This window comes from Saimiri boliviensis, chromosome 14 (assembly GCF_048565385.1).
Source record: "Saimiri boliviensis isolate mSaiBol1 chromosome 14, mSaiBol1.pri, whole genome shotgun sequence".
Lineage (NCBI taxonomy): Eukaryota > Metazoa > Chordata > Mammalia > Primates > Cebidae > Saimiri > Saimiri boliviensis.
The window spans coordinates 5,405,937-5,423,285 of NC_133462.1; the positions used below are offsets into that span (position 1 = coordinate 5,405,937).

Here is a 17,349-nt window from a genome sequence, read left to right on the forward strand (position 1 = left end):
CATCATTTCTGCTCCCATGATAACACAGTCCCTTAATCTGTGTATGGATTGATTCATTCATGACAGCTGAGCTCTCATGATCTAATGACCTCTTAAAAGGCCCCACCTCTCAATATGGCCACATTGGGGATCAAGTTTCCAAATGAGTTTTGTTGGGGATATTCAAACCAGAGGAGTATTGTTTTTTTAATTTTCAATTTCCATGTATTAATTGCTGGTATATAGAAATAAAGTAGATTTTTGTATGTTGATTTTGTAGTCTATTTCCTTAAAATCTCTCATTCTCCAGATTTTTTAGATTTTTTTTTTTTTTTTTTTTTTTTTTTTGAGACGGAGTTTCACTTTTGTTACCCAGGCTGGAGTGCAATGGCATGATCTCGGCTCACCGCAACCTCCGCGTCCTGGGTTCAAGCAATTCTCCTGCCTCAGCCTCCTGAGTAGCTGGGATTACAGGCACATGCCACCATGCCCAGCTAATTTTTTGTATTTTTAGTAGAGACGGGGTTTCACCATGTTGACCAGGATGATCTCGATCTCTTGACCTCGTGATCCACCTGCCTCAGCCTCCCGAAGTGCTGGGATTACAGGCTTGAGCCACCGCGCCCGGCTGATTTTTTAGATTTCTTAGGCTTTTCTACATAAACCATTTTATTAATTTCCCATTGCTGCTGTAACTATCACCACAAAGTGAGCGGCTTAAAACAACAAAGATTTGGCCAGGCGTGGTGACTCACGCCTGTAATCCCATCACTTTGGGCGGGTGGATCACTTGAGGTCAGGAGTTCGAGACCAGCATGTCCAACATGGCGAAACCCCGTCTCTACTAAAAATACTAAATTAGCCGGGCATGGTGGTGCATGCCTGTAATCCCAGCTACTCATGAGGCTGAGGCAGGAGAATCCCTTGAACCTGGGAGGTAGAGGTTATAGTGAGCCAAGATCGTGCCATTGCACTCCAGCCTGGGCAGCAAGAGCAAAACTCGATCTCAAAAAAAAAAAAAAAAAAAAAAAAAAGATTTATGCTGTCAATGTGTGGTGGTCAGAAGTCAAACAGGTTTATAGAACTATCATCCTTGAATCTCAAGGGGAGATTTGATTTCTTTACCTTTGCTAGGTTCCAGAGACCACTTACATCCTCTACCTCCTGGCCTACTTCCTCCATTTTTACAGTCAGAAGGCAGCATCATAGAATCTCTGTCTCTTTGCTATGCAAGCATTGCCAATTCTCTGTGATTGTACCTCCACCTGTATTTTTCCTATATGGACTCTAGTGATTATACTGCTTTAACCAAATAATCCTGCATATTCTGCCATCTCAAGATTCTCAGCCAGATCACATCTGCAAACTCTGCTTTGAGAGACCATGTAATACGGGTTCTAGGGCTATTGAAAAGGAAATCCTTTGTATGTATATCTTTCCGGGTGGAGTGCATTAGCTTACCACAACCATCATGTCCTGTGCTCATAGGTACACTGTTATGTCTTCCTTTTTGGTCTCTATTATTTTTCTTTTTTTTTTTTGAGATGGAGTTTCGCTCTTGTTACCCAGGCTGGAGTGCAATGGCGCAATCTCGGCTCACCGCAACCTTCGCCTCCTGTGTTCAGGCAATTCTGCCTCAGCCTCCTGAGTAGCTGGGATTACAGGCACGCGCCACCATGCCAAGCTAATGTTTCGTATTTTTAGTAGAGACGGGGTTTCACCATGTTGACCTCATGATCCACCCGCCTCGGCCTCTCGAAGTGCTGGGATTACAGGCGTGAGCCACTGTGCACAGCCTTACTTTTCTTATTTCAGTGTTAGTAGTAGTAGTCTTTTCTAGATGGGGTCTTGCTTTGTTTCCCAGGCTGGAGTGCAGTGGTGCAGTCAAGAGTTAACTGCCACCTTGAAGACTTGGGCTCAAGGGATCCTCCTGCCTCAGCCTTCCAAAGTGCTGAGATTACAGGCGTGAGCCACCTCGCCCAGCCACCAGCCAATTTTCAATTTTTTTTGTAGAGGTGGGGGTCTCCCTGTCTCGCCTGGGGTGATCTCAAAATCTTGGACTCAAACAATTCTCCTGCCTCAGCCTCCCAAAGTGCTGGTATGACAGATGTGAGCCGCTACACCCGGCCAAGGATTGCTAACACTGTGTGCAAGGGAAGTGGTAAGAGTGTACATCTTGGCCTTGTCCCCAACCTTTGGAAGGAATCTTTCACCTTTTGACCATGATGTATGATGTTTGCTATAAGGTTTTGTAGGTACTCTAGGAAGTTTTCCAACATACTGTTTTCCATAGTGGGTGTGCCAGTTGCATTCTCACCGCCAAGTGTAGGAGGATTACGAACCCTCCTTGCCTGTGAGGGAGGTTCACTTCGCCCTGGTTACCGAATTGTCTGACTCCAGTGAGACAGAACCCACGCACACAAGATCAGTAAAGTGAGTTGGCTACTGCAGGCAACAAGGGGCAGTAGAAGCCTAGGATTGATTCACTGGAAGCCCGTCTCCCAAGGCTCAAGAAAACGGCTAGGGAAAGATGGTGTCTCATCTACTTGTGTCCCCACTGGCACTGAAGCTGAGGGACCCCAAAAAGCAGCCCACCCTAGGTTTTATGGCACATGGCCTTGTGATGACGTTCGCTGAAGCAGTGAAAGACGTCCTGTTCTTTGAAAAGGGGAAGAAGGCTCTGGAATGGAGCCCAGGCTGCTTTGGCCAGTTTCTTCATATTTCAGGGTGTTATATTCCCAATACATCCTGAAGTTATTCTTGAGAACTAAAGAAAGAGGATAAAAATAGTTTAAGGTTGTTCCTTTAATGTGTGCACTCCACGGTAGCTTACTTCTACAAAACAAAAAAACAGCTCGGGAAGCCTTACCAAATTTTGCTGTCTCCACGTCGTCTGTTGGAACTTTGATGTGTCAACAGTATCAAGTGAATTAAGAAGAGAATCGATGGGGGAAAACAGTGGGGGGAAAAAATGGTCACTAAGAAAAAAGGTGAATGCTGGGCGCGGTGGCTCACGCATGTAATCCCAGCACTTTGGGAGGCAGAGGCGGGTGGATCACGAGGTCAGGAGATCGAGACCATCCTGGTCAACATGGTGAAACCCCGTCTCTACTAAAAATACAAAAATTAGCTGGGCATGGTGGCGCGTGCCTGTAATCCCAGCTACTAGGGAGGCGGAGGCAGGAGAATTGCTTGAACCCAGGAGGCGGAGGTTGTGGTGAGCCGAGATCGCGCCATTGCACTCCAGCCTGGGTAATGAGCGAAACTCCATCTCAAAAAAAAAAAAAAAAAAAAAAAAAAAGGTGAATAAAGAAAGCATTCATGGGCCAGGCACCGTGACTCACACATGTAATCTCAGCACTTTGGGAGGCCAAGGAAGGTGGATCCCTTGAGATCAGGAGTTCAAGACCAGCCTGGCCAACATGGTGAAACCCCCATCTCCACTAAAAATACAAAAAAATTTAGCCAGGTATGGTGGTGCACGCCTGTGATCCCAGCTACTAGGGAGACTGAGGCAAGAGAATCGCTTGAACCTGGGAGACAGAGATAAGAAATGATTGGGTCATCAGGGCTCTGCCTTCATGAGTGAATTAATCCATTCATGAATTAATGAATTAATGGGTTAATGACCAATAGATTATCACTGGAGTGGGACTGGTGGCATTACCCACAGCCCTCTGGCCATATGAGGCCTTGTGCCCACCCCTCAAGATGGTAGACAGTTGCCACCAGGAAGGAGGCTCTCACCAAATGCATCCCCTGGTTCTTAGACTTTCTCAGCCTCTAGAACTGTGTAAAGTATCTTTCCATCAAAATTACCTGGTTTCAGCCGGGCACGGTGGCTCAAGCCTGTAATCCCAGCACTTTGGGAGGCTGAGGCGGGTGGATCACGAGGTCGAGAGATCGAGACCATCCTGGTCAACATGGTGAAACCCCGTCTCTACTAAAAATACAAAACATTGGCTGGGCATGGTGGCACGTGCCTGTAGTCCCAGCTACTCAGGAGGCTGAGGCAGGAGAATTGCCTGAACCCAGGAGGCGGAGGTTGCGGTGAGCCGAGATCGCGCCATTGCACTCCAGCCTGGGTAAGGAACGAAACTCCGTATCAAAAAAAAAAAAAAAAAAAATTACCTGGTTTCAGATACTCTTATAATCAACAGAAAATGGAATATGGAATGGGGTGACAATGTTGAAGTATATTCTTAACCTATAATTCTGGAAAATAGCAAAGATTAAAGAACCCATCGCAATCCTTTGTGTTATTGAAAAGAGCTTACTGCAAAGAACCACGTTTTCCAGTGAGGAGTCCTCAAGTCTAATGAGAATATTCTTGTTTACATAGAAAAAAGCCAGATACACCGGGCGCAGTGGCTCACACCTGTAATCCCAGCACTTTGGGAAGCTGAGGCAGGCAGATCATGAAGTCAGGAGTTCGAGACCACCCTGGCCAACATAGTGAAACCCCATCTCTACTAAAAATATTACATATTAGCAAGGAGTGGTGGTGGGCTCCCATCATCCCAGCTGCTTGGGAGGCTGAGGCAGGAGAATCGCTTGAACCCAGGAGGCAGGTTTGCAGTGAGCCGAGATTGTGTCACTGCACTCCAACCTGGGCGACAGAGCAAGAGTCCGTCTCAGAAAAAAAAGAAAAAAATGGAAAGGAGGATCCTTTGGACAATAGCATTACGTGTCACATTCCTTCCGGGCAGAGTTTTGCATTTCAGTCTAGTTTGCACCCCATTCACAGATACATTCAGAACTTTTTTTTTTTTTTGAAGATGAGGTTTCACCACGATGGCCAGGCTGGTCTTGAACCCCCGGCCTCAGGTGATCCACCCACCTCGGCCTCCCAAAGTGCCAGGATTACAGGCGTGAGCCACCGCGCCCGGCCTTTCAGAGCGCGGTGAATTAAACTGATTTGCAGGAACTTTCCCAGATCCGATCACCTTTCCTCCTGGATCCCCCACGGAATTCCCAGTTCCCAGACCGCTGAGCTCCAGGAAACTCCCTAACAGAATCCAGTCCAACCCGCTGGCAAAAATAGTGTTGAGAGAAACCGTTTTCCTCTTGGTAAGAGGAAAACATTTTCCTTTCCAACGCAAGGGGCCCCCACAGCACTAAGCTTGTACCTTAAAACTGCACGGGCCCCGCCCCCGGCCCCGCCCCGGGCTGCCTGGCTCTTCGCTGCGCGCATGCGCCGTTTCCTGCAGTCTCGGAAGCGGGTCGCAGAGTGGGCGTGACGCCGACGAGCGTGAGTGTACCTCTGTGTAACTTAAACCTTCGATTCGCCGTCCCCCGTTTCCACACCTCGGTTCCCCGGGTGTCTCTGCTGACCTTAAAGTCCCCACACCTCCACCCCCGGGTAAATACAGACCTCGCCATGTAGGGGAGTCTCCGTCTGAGACTGGTCCCTGTCCCCGGCCTTTCGCGTCTCCTTCCCTTTCCTGTCCCCTCCGCCCACCCCGCGCTTTTTCAAGTCGTCACCGGTGAGGTGGATTCTCGCCCTGCGCGACCCCCAGCCTCGCCCTCGCGGGCCCCTGGAGCGCAGCGCGCAGCCCCCGTCCTGGGGAGGCGCGTCCTCTGCCTGGTCCTGGGATCCTGCAGACCCCACCCCTGTCCGAAGGCGCCGTCGCCCCCCACCTCCCTCCTCCTCAAGCCGGGGCCTGCCCAGCTCCACCCCCTGGAAAACGCGCCCCTCCAGGATGCTGACGTCTGACTCCAAAGCCGCCTGTGAATGTGTGGGCCGAGGGCATCGGGAGACAGAGAGGGACAGAGGAAAGAATCAGAGAAACCTATAAACATGGCAGAGCAGAGGGTGGGTCGGGATCTGCCGAGAGCCTAGAAGAGTTAGAGGAGGAGCTGGGCGCGGTGGCTCACGCCTGTGATCCCAGCACTTCGGGAGGCCGAGGCGGGTGGATCACTTGAGGTTAGGAGTTCGACACCAGCCTCCCCAGCATGGTGAAACCGCGTTTCTGCAAAGCAGTTATCCGGGTGTGGTGCTTCACGCCTGTAATCTCAGCTACTCAGAGGCTGAGGCGGGAGAATCGCTTGATCTCGGGAGGAGGAGGTTGCAGTGAGCCGAGATCTCACCATTGCACTCCAGCCTGGGCAACAGAGCAACACTCCGTCTCAAAAAAAATAATAAAAAAAAACATATTTCTCTTAATTTTCTTCCTGCCTCCCTGATCACTTTACACTTTTCTCTTCTAGTATATCTTGAGCTCTGTTCTCTGAATGTGGAGTGACCCTCAGCTTACCCCTTGGACTTCTGGTATCGGTCCACACCCACTGCCCTTCCTCATCATCTCATCTCATGGCTTTAAACCCGCCTGCAGGGCTCCATGTTCCCTGCAGACCTTTCCCCTGAACACTGGAATCCTGTGTCCAGTTGTCTCCTCAACTCTCCTCTGGGAGTCCAGCAGGCATCTCCGCTTTCATGTGCCCAAAAGTGACCTGAACTTCCCAGACACATTCCCCCTGCAATCCTGCACATCTCAGATGAGGGCGACCCTGGATTTCGGGCGACTTAGCTGAACATGTCTACATGTATTAAAATTTTTAAATAATGACATCGTTAGTGTGTTAATTTATGAGAAAGAAAAAGGTACAAAACAGGTATGGAAATAAGTCATTTCTAGATTATTTTGAGGTATGGGAAAAAAATTGTTTGAAGACCTCCCCGCTGCCTGATCTGTGTCCCCAGGACCTCTCTGACCTCATCTCCTTCCTGTGTCCTCCTTGTCCCCTCTGCTCCAGCCACACAGGCCTCTTTCCTGTTCCTGGGGCTGAGGGTGCTCCTGCCTCAAGGCCGTCACGTGGGCTGTGTCTCTGCTGGAACTCGCTGGCCCCTCAGCTGCGTGTGCAAACTCGCTTCCTTCGCCAGGTTGACCCTGCCTCAGGACCTTCATTTGGGCTCTCCTTCTGCCTAGGACTCTCTGGCCCCTCAGCTGCAGGGGAAAAAAACCCCTTCCTTAGGTCTTTCTGCTACTACCACCTTCTTAGAGGGCACTTCTGTGGACTCCTACCCCAATTCACCACTCCAGCCACACCGTCACCCCCACCTCTGGGTTCATACTGGCTGCTGTGGATGTTCTCTTTCCCTTCCTTTGCTGTCTACTGTTTTGATCCCGATGACAAGGCCGAAGGGGGCAAGCAGAGCCAGAAGGTGTGGGGTGTGCTGGGCTTGCCCCGTCTGGGCAGAACCCAACCCTGGCTTCACATTATAGTACTGGGGTATTTTGCAGGTACCCCTCTGGTGCCCCCTTACCTGAAGTTTGCATTCAAATACGTTGGGGCCTGTCCTTTATCATATCTAAAGGTGAGTCCAGGTGCGTTCAGCATTGAGCTCCAAGGCTCTGCAACTTGTTTCTGAAGGCTGAGATCAGTCTGGGATTCACAGAGAGGGGAGGGGACTGCATGGGGTTGGGTTAGTGTGGAAGCTGTGACCTGAAAGGGAGCTCAGTCCATCCCAGCCCCCCACTGCTGCAGCCTTTGTGTGCCTCTCCAGAAGGGGAGTGGGTTCTGAAGAAAGGGGCCAGAAACTCACTTGTTGGCCTTCCTGTAGGAGTCTGTGTCCCATCTGGTGCAGTGACTTGCAAAGGAGTGGCTTTCCACAGCGAGGTCTTGCCTGGATGGGTGTTTGAGGCACAAAAATGAAGGTGTTGGCCAGGCGTAGTGGCTCACGCCTGTAATCCCAGCACTTTGGGAGGCCAAGGCAGGTGGATCACAAGATCAGAAGCTTGATACCAGCCTGACCAACATGGTGAAACCCCATCTCTACTAAAAATACAAAAATTAGTTGGGTGTGGTGGCATACACCTGTAGCCGCAGCTACTCAGGAGACTGAGGCAGGAGAATTGCTTGTAGCCAGGATGCAGAGGTTGCGGTGAGCCGAGATCATGGCATTGCACTCCAGCCTGGGTAACAGAGGGAGATGTTGTCTCAAAAAAAAAAAAAAGGCCGAGTGCGGTACTTTGGGAGGCCGAGGCGGGTGGATCATGAGGTCAAGAGATCGAGACCATTCTGGTTAACATGGTGAAACCCCATCTCTACTAAAAATACAAAAATTAGCTGGGCATGGTGGTGCATGCATGTAGTCCCAGCTACTCGGGAGGCTGAGGCAGGAGAATTGCTTGAACCCAGGAGGCGGAGGTTGCAGTGAGCCGAGATTGCGCCATTGCACTCCAGCCTGGGTAACAAGAGCGAAACTCCGTCTCAAAAAAAAAAAAAAAAGAAGAAGAAAGTGTTGAGTCTAGTCATTAAACAGCATATTTTGGACATTCAGGATTGACTTCTAAAGGCTTTTTCCTGTTACCCAAGGAAGATGCCTGGAAGAGGAGGAAGAGAAAGAAAAGGAAACAGGGATGGCTCTTAGGCAAAGTAACATTATCAGTTGATTTTCATTTCTCTTATTTCTGAAATTGTTATGGGCGGTGAATCCATATCCATACAGGTCTGCACCAGCCTCAATTCCTGCCTCCTCAGAAGAAAAAAATTCAACTGAGGGGCACAAGGCAGAAGGAGAGACTGAGGCAAGTTTTAGAGCAGAAATGGCCAGGCACGGTGGCTCACACACTTGTCATCCCAATTCGTTGGCAGGCTGAGGAGGGCGTATCGCTTGAGTCCTACGGTTCAGAAACAACCTGAGCAGCATGGCAAAACCCCATCTCTACAAAAAAGACAAAAATTAGCCAGGTGTGGTGGTACCTGCCTGTAGTCCCAGCTACTCGGGAGGCTGAGGCAGGAGAATCCTTCGATCCTGGGATGTGGAGGTTGGCAGTGAGCCAAGATGATGCCATTGCACTCTAGGTGACAGAGCAACGTCTTGTCTCAAAAAACAAAACAAAACAAAAAAACTTTACAGCAGAAATGAAAGGAAGGAAAGTACACTTGGAAGATTGCCGGGTGGGCAACGTGAAAGGCACATGTGCAGTTTGGCCTTTTGACTTGGGGTTTTCTATGTCGGTATACTTCAGTGGTCTGGCTTCCCTGATTCTTCCTTTGGGGTGGGCTATTATTCGCATGCTTGAGCCCACACGCCCACCTCCTAAGATCTCATGGGAAGCAGCTGATCACCAGTTTCAGGTGTTTTCTATCTATGAGGAGCCTGCCTTTTCTTGGTGCCAGCTGTGACTATTATTTTGGAGAGACAGTTAGCAACCACCTGACCATCACCTAATGGTGGCCTGACATTCCTGATGTGTGTGTATGGGGAGGGGGAGCCCTCTCTTGCCCTGCCCTACTCATACCAGAAGAGCTGCCTACTGTAACAAAATGTCATTCTTTGAAGTTGCAAGTCTTTGAGTCTGAAGCATCCTGCCTCACACGCTTGCTCACTCACCCATGTGTCCATCCCTCTCATCTCACTTAGATTACGTGACGCATGACCTAATGACATGAACGTGGGAAACGGTGCTTGGAAAGGGTTAATACCCAGGCATAAATTGGAAATGGGGTGTGCCCCCCTAATAGTATGCTCAGGACTTTTTCACCAATATTTTCAGGGGTGTTAGTCTATGGTTTTGTTTTCTTTTTCTTTCTTTCTTTCTTTTTTTTTTTTTTTTTTTTTGAGACGGAGTTTCGCTCTTGTTACCCAGGCTGGAATGCAATGGCGCGATCTCGGCTCACCGCAACCTCCGCCTCCTGGGTTCAGGCAATTCTCCTGCCTCAGCCTCCTGAGTAGCTGGGATTACAGGCACGCGCCACCATGCCCAGCTAATTTTTTGTATCTTTAGTAGAGACGGGGTTTCACCATGTTGACCAGGATGGTCTCGATCTCTTGACCTCGTGATCCACCCGCCTCGGCCTCCCAAAGTGCTGGGATTACAGGCTTGAGCAACCGCGCCCGGCTTTTTTTTTTTTTTTAATAGAAAACCTAGGTTTATTTGTTAAGCTATTACAAAAACAAACCAATTACCATTTGAAGTACTTTGAGGACTTCATCCCAGACTCACTTGTTCTGTTACAGAAACTAACCTAAAAGGTTGGAAATCAAAGGATATAACCTAAGAGATGATAACAGAGCAGACTGGTAAAACATGGCGAAAGGAGCTCTCTCTTTCCCACCCAGTCTACCTACACCACGCTCCTGTGCATTTGTACCACACAGATACCTCTGCTAGCTTACAGAAGATGGATACCGATACGGTGAAGGCAGGAATTACAGGCCTACTCAGAGGGTACCCAGACACAGAAAGTTTTGGGGTAAATAATAAACTATAAATACCCTCTTGGTTAAGTTAATTCATCAAGTTAATAAAGGTCAAATTATCTATCTTCTGCTGGTGACAACTTGTCTCAATATAGTCTGTCTCAAGAAAGAACTGGTTCAGGTTGGGTTTTGGAAAAGGAAAAAAGACTTCCATCAACTTCGCTCCAGAGTGGAAGAGGCACCGAGTTCTCTCCTACAGGTAGGAGCAGAATCTTAAACCGGCAGATGTCATTTTCAGTGATCGACATCTGCATCCTCAAATTGTCCAGCAACTGTTGGTGTGGTATCCACCTCCATACCATCTTCATAATCTCTTATTGAATCTTCTGTCCCGACCCCAGCCATATTATACTGGCTGCTCACAGACTGAGAAAGCATTCCTTCTAATCTCTCCAATGTGGCTTGGCGTTCTGCTGTTAGATGGGATAATCCTTCTTCATAGGTGTAAAATGTAGGGATGTCCCCCTGTCCTTGTTCATGTGCTTCCACATCATATTCTTCTCCATCATAGTCAACTGAATCCTCATCCTCAGGATCTGGATGCAAGGCCTGGCATTCGCACATTGCAGTGAACATTGCCTCCAATGCTGATTTATCACTAGGCACAAATCTAAATTCAGTAATAGGTTCAACATCATCACTGTCTTCCTCTTCTTCATCAGCAACAGAGTCTTTTGATTCTTCTTCAAATTTGGCATTTACCATAACATACAAGTGCTCTCCTAGATAGTCACTTCTGTCCCTGGACAATGCATGTAAGCTAATCGTGGGGTATTCCAGTGAGAATCCTAATCCGGAGCCATCTAACCAAGACAGGCGGCTCTCAGCGATGTAAAGGGTACCGGTGCCAAGGCCCTTCAGCACAGCCTCGGTGTCCGGCTGCTGCCGCAGGAGCCCCTCCGCCGGCCCAGGCGGAGGGAAACTTTTAAGAAAGCTCATGGCAGCAGGGAATGCAGCAACACAGGTCCTGAGGGAGTTGGGGCACAGCAATGCTTGCACAGCACCGCCCGCCCCGGAAAGCTCTTTTTTTATTTTTAGACAGTATCTTGCTCTGTCACCCAACTGAAGTGCAATGGCGCGATCTTGGCTCACTGCAACCTCTGCCTCCTAGTTTAAGCGATTCCTCTGCCTCAGCCTCCCAAGTAGCTGGGACTACAGGTGCGTGCCGCCACACTGGCTAATTTTTTGTATCTTTAGTACAGATGGGGGTTTCACCTTACTGGCTAGGCTGGTCTCGATCTCCTGACCTTGTGATCTGCCCACTTCGGCCTCCCAAAGTGCTGGGATTACAGGCATGAGCCACTGCACCTGGCTATAGTTTTGTTTTCTTGTCATATATTTGTGTGGGTTGTATGCTGGGCAGCAGGGATTGTTTAGGGACCACATCTGGATACATGCCACCTCTTTGTAGAACAGGATTCAAGAGGCTGCCCATGAGGTCACATATTACTGTGCACAAATTCCTGCTAAATGCTTTAAAATGAGAACACTAAGGGGAAAGCTTTCCTGCCTCATTTATATTATATTTGAAACTTTACGACTGTGTTTCTGACTTCATATTCTTTTTTTTTTTTGAGCCCGAGTCTTACTCTGTCACCAGACTGGAGTGCAGTGGCGCGATCTTGGTTCACTGCAACCTCCACCTCCCAGGTTCAAGTGATTCCCCTGCCTCAGCCTCCCAAGTAGCTGGGATTACATGCCCAGCCAATTTTTTGTATTTTAGTAGAGACCGGGTTTCACCTTATTGGCCAGGCTGGTCTTGAGCTCCTGACCTCACAATATGCCCGCCTCACCTCCCAAAGTGCTGGAATTACAGGCGTGAGCCACCATGCCTGGCCTTTATTAGGAGATTTTAAAAAAAGTTTTCAGTGACTGTTTTGATGTGATATTTTAACTTGCAAATTTTGAAAATTTTCATTTTTGTGTTGGGAAACAGGAGCTTGCTCTTCTACACCGTGGCTGGAGCATTCTCTCTTGATGGACAGTTTTTCACTTGGATGTAGTTCCATTCATCTGTTTTTGCTTTTCTGCCAGTGCTTTTGGTATTATATCCAAGAAATCATGGCCAAATCTCATGTTCTCATATTTTCTTCTCTTCCTAGTTTGTCGTTTTTTTTGTTTTTTTTTTTTTTTTTGTTGTTGTTGTTGTTTTGGTCTTTATCATGAACTGTATTGAATTTTGTCAGATACTTTTTTTTTTAATTTTTTATTATTATTATTATTTTTTTTTTTTTGAGACGGAGTTTTGCTCTTGTTACCCAGGCTGGAGTGCAATGGCGCGATCTTGGCTCACCACAACCTCCGCCTCCTGGGCTCAGGCAGTTCTCCTGCCTCAGCCTCCTGAGTAGCTGGGATTACAGGCACGTGCCACCATGCCCAGCTAATGTTTTGCACTTTTAGTAGAGACAGGGTTTCACCATGTTGACCAGGATGGTCTCGATCTCTCGACCTCGTGATCCACCCACCTCAGCCTCCCAAAGTGCTGAGATTACAGGCTTGAGCCACCGCGCCCGGCGCTTTTTTTTTTTTTTTTTTTGAGACGGAGTTTCGCCCTTGTTACCCAGGCTGGAGTGCAATGGCGCGATCCCGGCTCACCGCAACCTCCGCCTCCTGGGTTCAGGCAATTCTCCTGCCTCAGCCTCCTGAGTAGCTGCGATTACAGGCACGTGCCACCATGCCCAGCTAATGTTTTGCACTTTTAGTAGAGACAGGGTTTCACCATGTTGACCAGGATGGTCTCGATCTCTCGACCTCGTGATCCACCCTCCTCGGCCTCCCAAAGTGCTGGGATTACAGGCTTGAGCCACCGCGCCCGGCATGTTTTTGTATTTTTAGTAGAGACGGGGTTTCACCATGTTGACCAGGTTGGTCTCGATCTCTTGACCTCATGATCCACCCGCCTCGGGCTCCCAAAGTGCTGGGATTACAGGCTTGAGCCACCGCGCCCGGCTCTTTCTTCTCTTAAACCATCCTTGTCATCCCATTTGGACATGGTCCCTGTTAATGTGCTATACAATTTAGTTTCCCAATACTAATATTATGTTGAGGACTTTTTCATCAATATTTTTAGGGATATTGTTCTATAGTTTTGCTGTCACGTATTTGTGAGTGTGTTCTATGCCAGTAATGGTGGTGTCATTGAAGGAATTTTGTGTGTGTGTTTTCTCTTTAGTTATTTGGAATTGAGAAGGATTGGTGTTAATTCTTCATTAAATGTTCAGTAGAGGCCGTGGTGTCTCATGCCGCCTATAATCCAAGCACTTTGGAGGCCAAGGCAGACAGATCACTTGAGGTCGGGAGTTCAAGGCCAGCCTGACCAACATGCTGAAACCCCATCTTTAAAAAAAAAAATGTTCAGTAGAATTATGCAATGATTACAAATTATGTGTCTATACCTGGTCTTTTTTGTTGAGTTTTTTTTTTTTTTTCAATTTACTTGTTGGGACATTTTGATTACTACTTCAGTGTTATTATTTGTAGGCATGTACAGATTTTTTTAAATTTATTTTTGATTCAGTCATGGTACGTTGTATCTTTCTTTCTTTCTTTCTTTCTTTCTTTTTTCTTGGAGATGGAGTCTTGCCTCGTCACCCAGGCTGGGGTGCAGTGGTGTGATCTCAGCTCACTGCAACCTCTGCCTTCTGGGTTCACGCCATTCTCCTGCCTCATACTCCCTAGTAGCTGGGATTACAGGTGCCTGCCACCACACCTGGCTAATTTTGTAGTCGAGATGGGGTTTCACCATGTTGGCCAGGCTGGTCTTGAACTCCTGACTTCAGGCAATCTGCCCACCTTGGCCTCCCAAAGCGCTGAGATTATAGGCTTGAACCACTGTGCCTGGCCTTTCTCTTTTTTTTTTTTTTTTTTTTTTTTTTACTGCTTGTTTCTTCTACCTGATCAAGTCAGTTATTTAGTTTCTCTAGTATGCTTTCCAATTCAGTTAATGTTTTTTTGTTTTTTAGCTCTAGAATTTTTTTTTTTTTTTTTTTTTTGAGATGGGATCTCATTCTGTCACCCAGGTTGGAGTGCAGTGGTGTGATCTTGGCTCACAGCAACCTTCGCCTCCCAAGCTTCAGGGATCCTCCAAACTCAGCCTCCCTGCTAGCTAGGACCACAGGCATGTGCCACCATGCCCAGCTGTTTTTTCTTTCTTTCTTTTTTTTTTTGAGATGGAGTCTCCCTCTGTTGCCTAGACTGTAGTGCAGTGGTATGATCTGGGATCACTGCAACCTCCACCTCCCAGGTTCAAGCAGTTCTTCTGTCTGAACGTCCCGAGTAGCTGGGATTACAGCTGCCCACGACCATCCCTGGCTGATTTTTGTATTTTTAGTAGAGAGAGGGTTTCACTATGGTAACCAGGCTGGTGTCGAACTCCTGACCTCAGGTGATCTGCCTCACTTGGCCTTCCAAAGTGCTGAGATTATAGGTGTGAGCCGCTGTACCTGGCCACTTTTTGTATTTTTTATTTTTGATAGAGACAGAGTTTCACCATGTTGTCTAGACTGGTCTTGAACTCCTGGCCTCAAGCGATCCTCCTGCCTAGGCTTCCCAAAGTGCTGGGATTACAGGTGTGAGGCACTGCACACAGATGCTAGACTCTATTGGTGTGTCTTCATGGTTTCTTATTGTTAACAATCTCATTTTGTTCATATCTTGTTTTCCTGATTTCCTGTGGTTGAGCATCTTATGACTCTTATTTTGAATTCTTTATTTAGTAATTAATATATCTTTGTTTCTTTAATGTCAGTTTGTGGTGACTTAATTTGTTCTTTTGTATGGTTCATTTTTTTTTTCTCTTTGTTATCTTGTTAATCTTCTGTTGGAATTTCAGCATCTCACAAAACATCCACTTCACTCAGTTTTTGGTATTTGTCTTTGTTCATGGAGAACACACTTTATTCAACCTGACTAGAGATTCTGGAGGCCTCTCAAGCCTTTTCTGAGGGTGCATCCTCTCTATGCTTTTGCCTGTAATCTAACCGAAGAGACTTTGCCAGTTTATACTTGGGAGGAATTCTGTTGTCTACCAGATATTCTGCAGCCTCTGTGATGCTATAGTAAATTTTGGTCTGGATCTGCACCTAGTATCTTGCCCATGTTACCACAGACACTGAATTATGTTGATTGCCTTTATTCTTTTTTTTCTTTTTGAGACAGTCTTCCTGTCACCCAGCCTGGAGTACAGTGACACAGTCATAGTTCACTTCAGCCTCTACCTCCTGGGCTAAAGCAGTCCTCCCACTTCAGCCTTCCAAGCAGCAGAGACCACAGGCATGAGCCACCATGACTGGCTTTGTGTGTGTGTGTGTGTGTGTGTGTGTGTGTGTGTGGCGATGGGGGGGGGGGTTTACTATGTTACTCAGGCAGGTCTTTTTTTGGTGGTGGTTGTTGTTTTTTTTTAAAAGACAGGATTTCACCATGTTGGCCAGGCTGGTCTTGAACTCCTGACCTCAGGTGATCCGCCCGCCTCGACCTTCCAAAGTGCTGAGATTGCAGGTGTGAGCCACTGCACCCGGCCTCAGGCAGGTCTTGAACTCCTGGGCTCAGGTGATCTTCCCACCTCAGCCTCCCAAAGTGCTAGGATTACAGGCATGACAAGCCTGATTGCCTTTATTCTCAATGGCTCCCTAAGCTGGTGCTGTTCCTTTCAGTGCTTATGTTCAGCCAAGACAGAAACTTGTTCCTTTAGCAGTCCCTTGAAAGATCAGAATGTTTGATGGATGTTCTCATACTCTCCTTCCCCCAGGAGAAATCAGTATTTAGGGATTTCCTTGCAGTGATAACACATCATGCCAGGGTAGAGCCACTGGGGAATAAGGGTCACATTTGCCTATCAGGCTTCCATTAAGTGTTCCAGGCTGGCCACAATGGCTCATGCCTATAATCCTAGCACTTTGGTAGGCCAAGACAGGAGGATTGCTTGAGCCCTGGAATTCAAAACCTGCTCGTGCCTATGATCCTAGCACTTTGGTAGGCCAAGGCAGGAGGATCACTGGAGCCCAGGAATTCAAGACCAGCCTGAGCAACATAAGGAGACCCCATCTCTACAGAAACATTTTAAAATTAACAGGGGCCAGAAATGGTTGCTTCATGGCTGTAATCCCAGCACTTTGGGAAGTGGAGGCAGGTGGATCACCTGAGGCCAGGAGTTCAAGATCAGCCTGGCCAACATAGCAAAACTCATCTATACTAAAAATATAAAAATTATCTGGGCATGGTAGCACATGCTTGTAATCCCAGCTGCTCAGGACGTTGAGGTGCGTGGATCACCTGAGCCCAGGAGGCAGAGGTTATAGTGAGTCGAGATTGTGCCACTGCACTCCAGCCTGAGCAACAGAGTGAGACTCTTGTCTCAAAAAAAAAAAAGTTTTGGCCGGGTGTAGTGACTCATGCCTGTAATCCCAGCACTTTGGGAAGCTGAGGTGGGTGGATCACCTGAGGTAAGGAGTTCAAGACCAGTCTGACCAACATGGAGAAACCCCATCTCTACCAAAAATGCAAAAATTAGCCTGGCATGGTGGCGCACGCCTGTTATCCCAGCTACTCGGGAGACTGAGTCAGGAGAATCGCTTGAACCCAGGAGGTGGAGGTTGCGGTGAGCTGAGATCACACCATTGCACTCCAGCCTGGGTGACAAGAGTGAAACTCTGTCTTAAAAAAAAAAAGTTTTAACCTTTTAAGTGATACCTAGATTTCTGACAAAGGCAATTGGTCCATGCATTGTTACTAAATCCATGTTTCCATGAGAAACGTAGTGTCTGGGGCTTTGTATTCTGTTACAGACATCACCACTTTAGTGAAATTCTATAATTCTTGTAGGTCTGGAAATGTAATCAGGTGTCGTATATCTGCTAGTGGAGATATATAATGTATTGTTTGTGTATGTTTCTGTGTGTGTGCATGTGTGTGTTTAATGAGAGCAACTAAAGAAGTAAGATGGTTTTCAGTATATTTGCATTAGTGCTTGTCCATAAATGAAATTAATTTTCTAGATTATAGTCATGTCGACTATTAATTTTAACAAATCCAGCTCTCTCCTCTCTACCATGCCCTTCCCCGCTTTTTTCCTTTTCCTTCTTCTTTACTTTCTTTCTTTCTTTCTTTTTTTTTTTTTTTTTTTTTTTTTTTTTTTTTGAGACAGAGTCTCTCTCTGTTGCCCA

General features: G+C 47.4%; 1 protein-coding gene and 1 pseudogene across 1 annotated transcript in view; one reads left to right on the plus strand and one right to left on the minus strand.

The window, feature by feature from the left end:
• The first annotated feature begins 5,166 nt into the window (after nt 1-5,166).
• Nucleotides 5,167-17,349, plus strand: part of LOC120362775 (uncharacterized) — a 114,990-nt gene continuing 102,807 nt past the window's right edge. Inside the window, exon 1 of the mRNA XM_074385556.1 lies at nt 5,167-5,230. The gene's annotated coding sequence lies outside the window, so the exon portion shown is untranslated. The remainder of the gene's footprint in view (nt 5,231-17,349) is intronic.
• Nucleotides 10,424-11,192, minus strand: LOC101043309 (methylosome subunit pICln pseudogene; annotated as a pseudogene).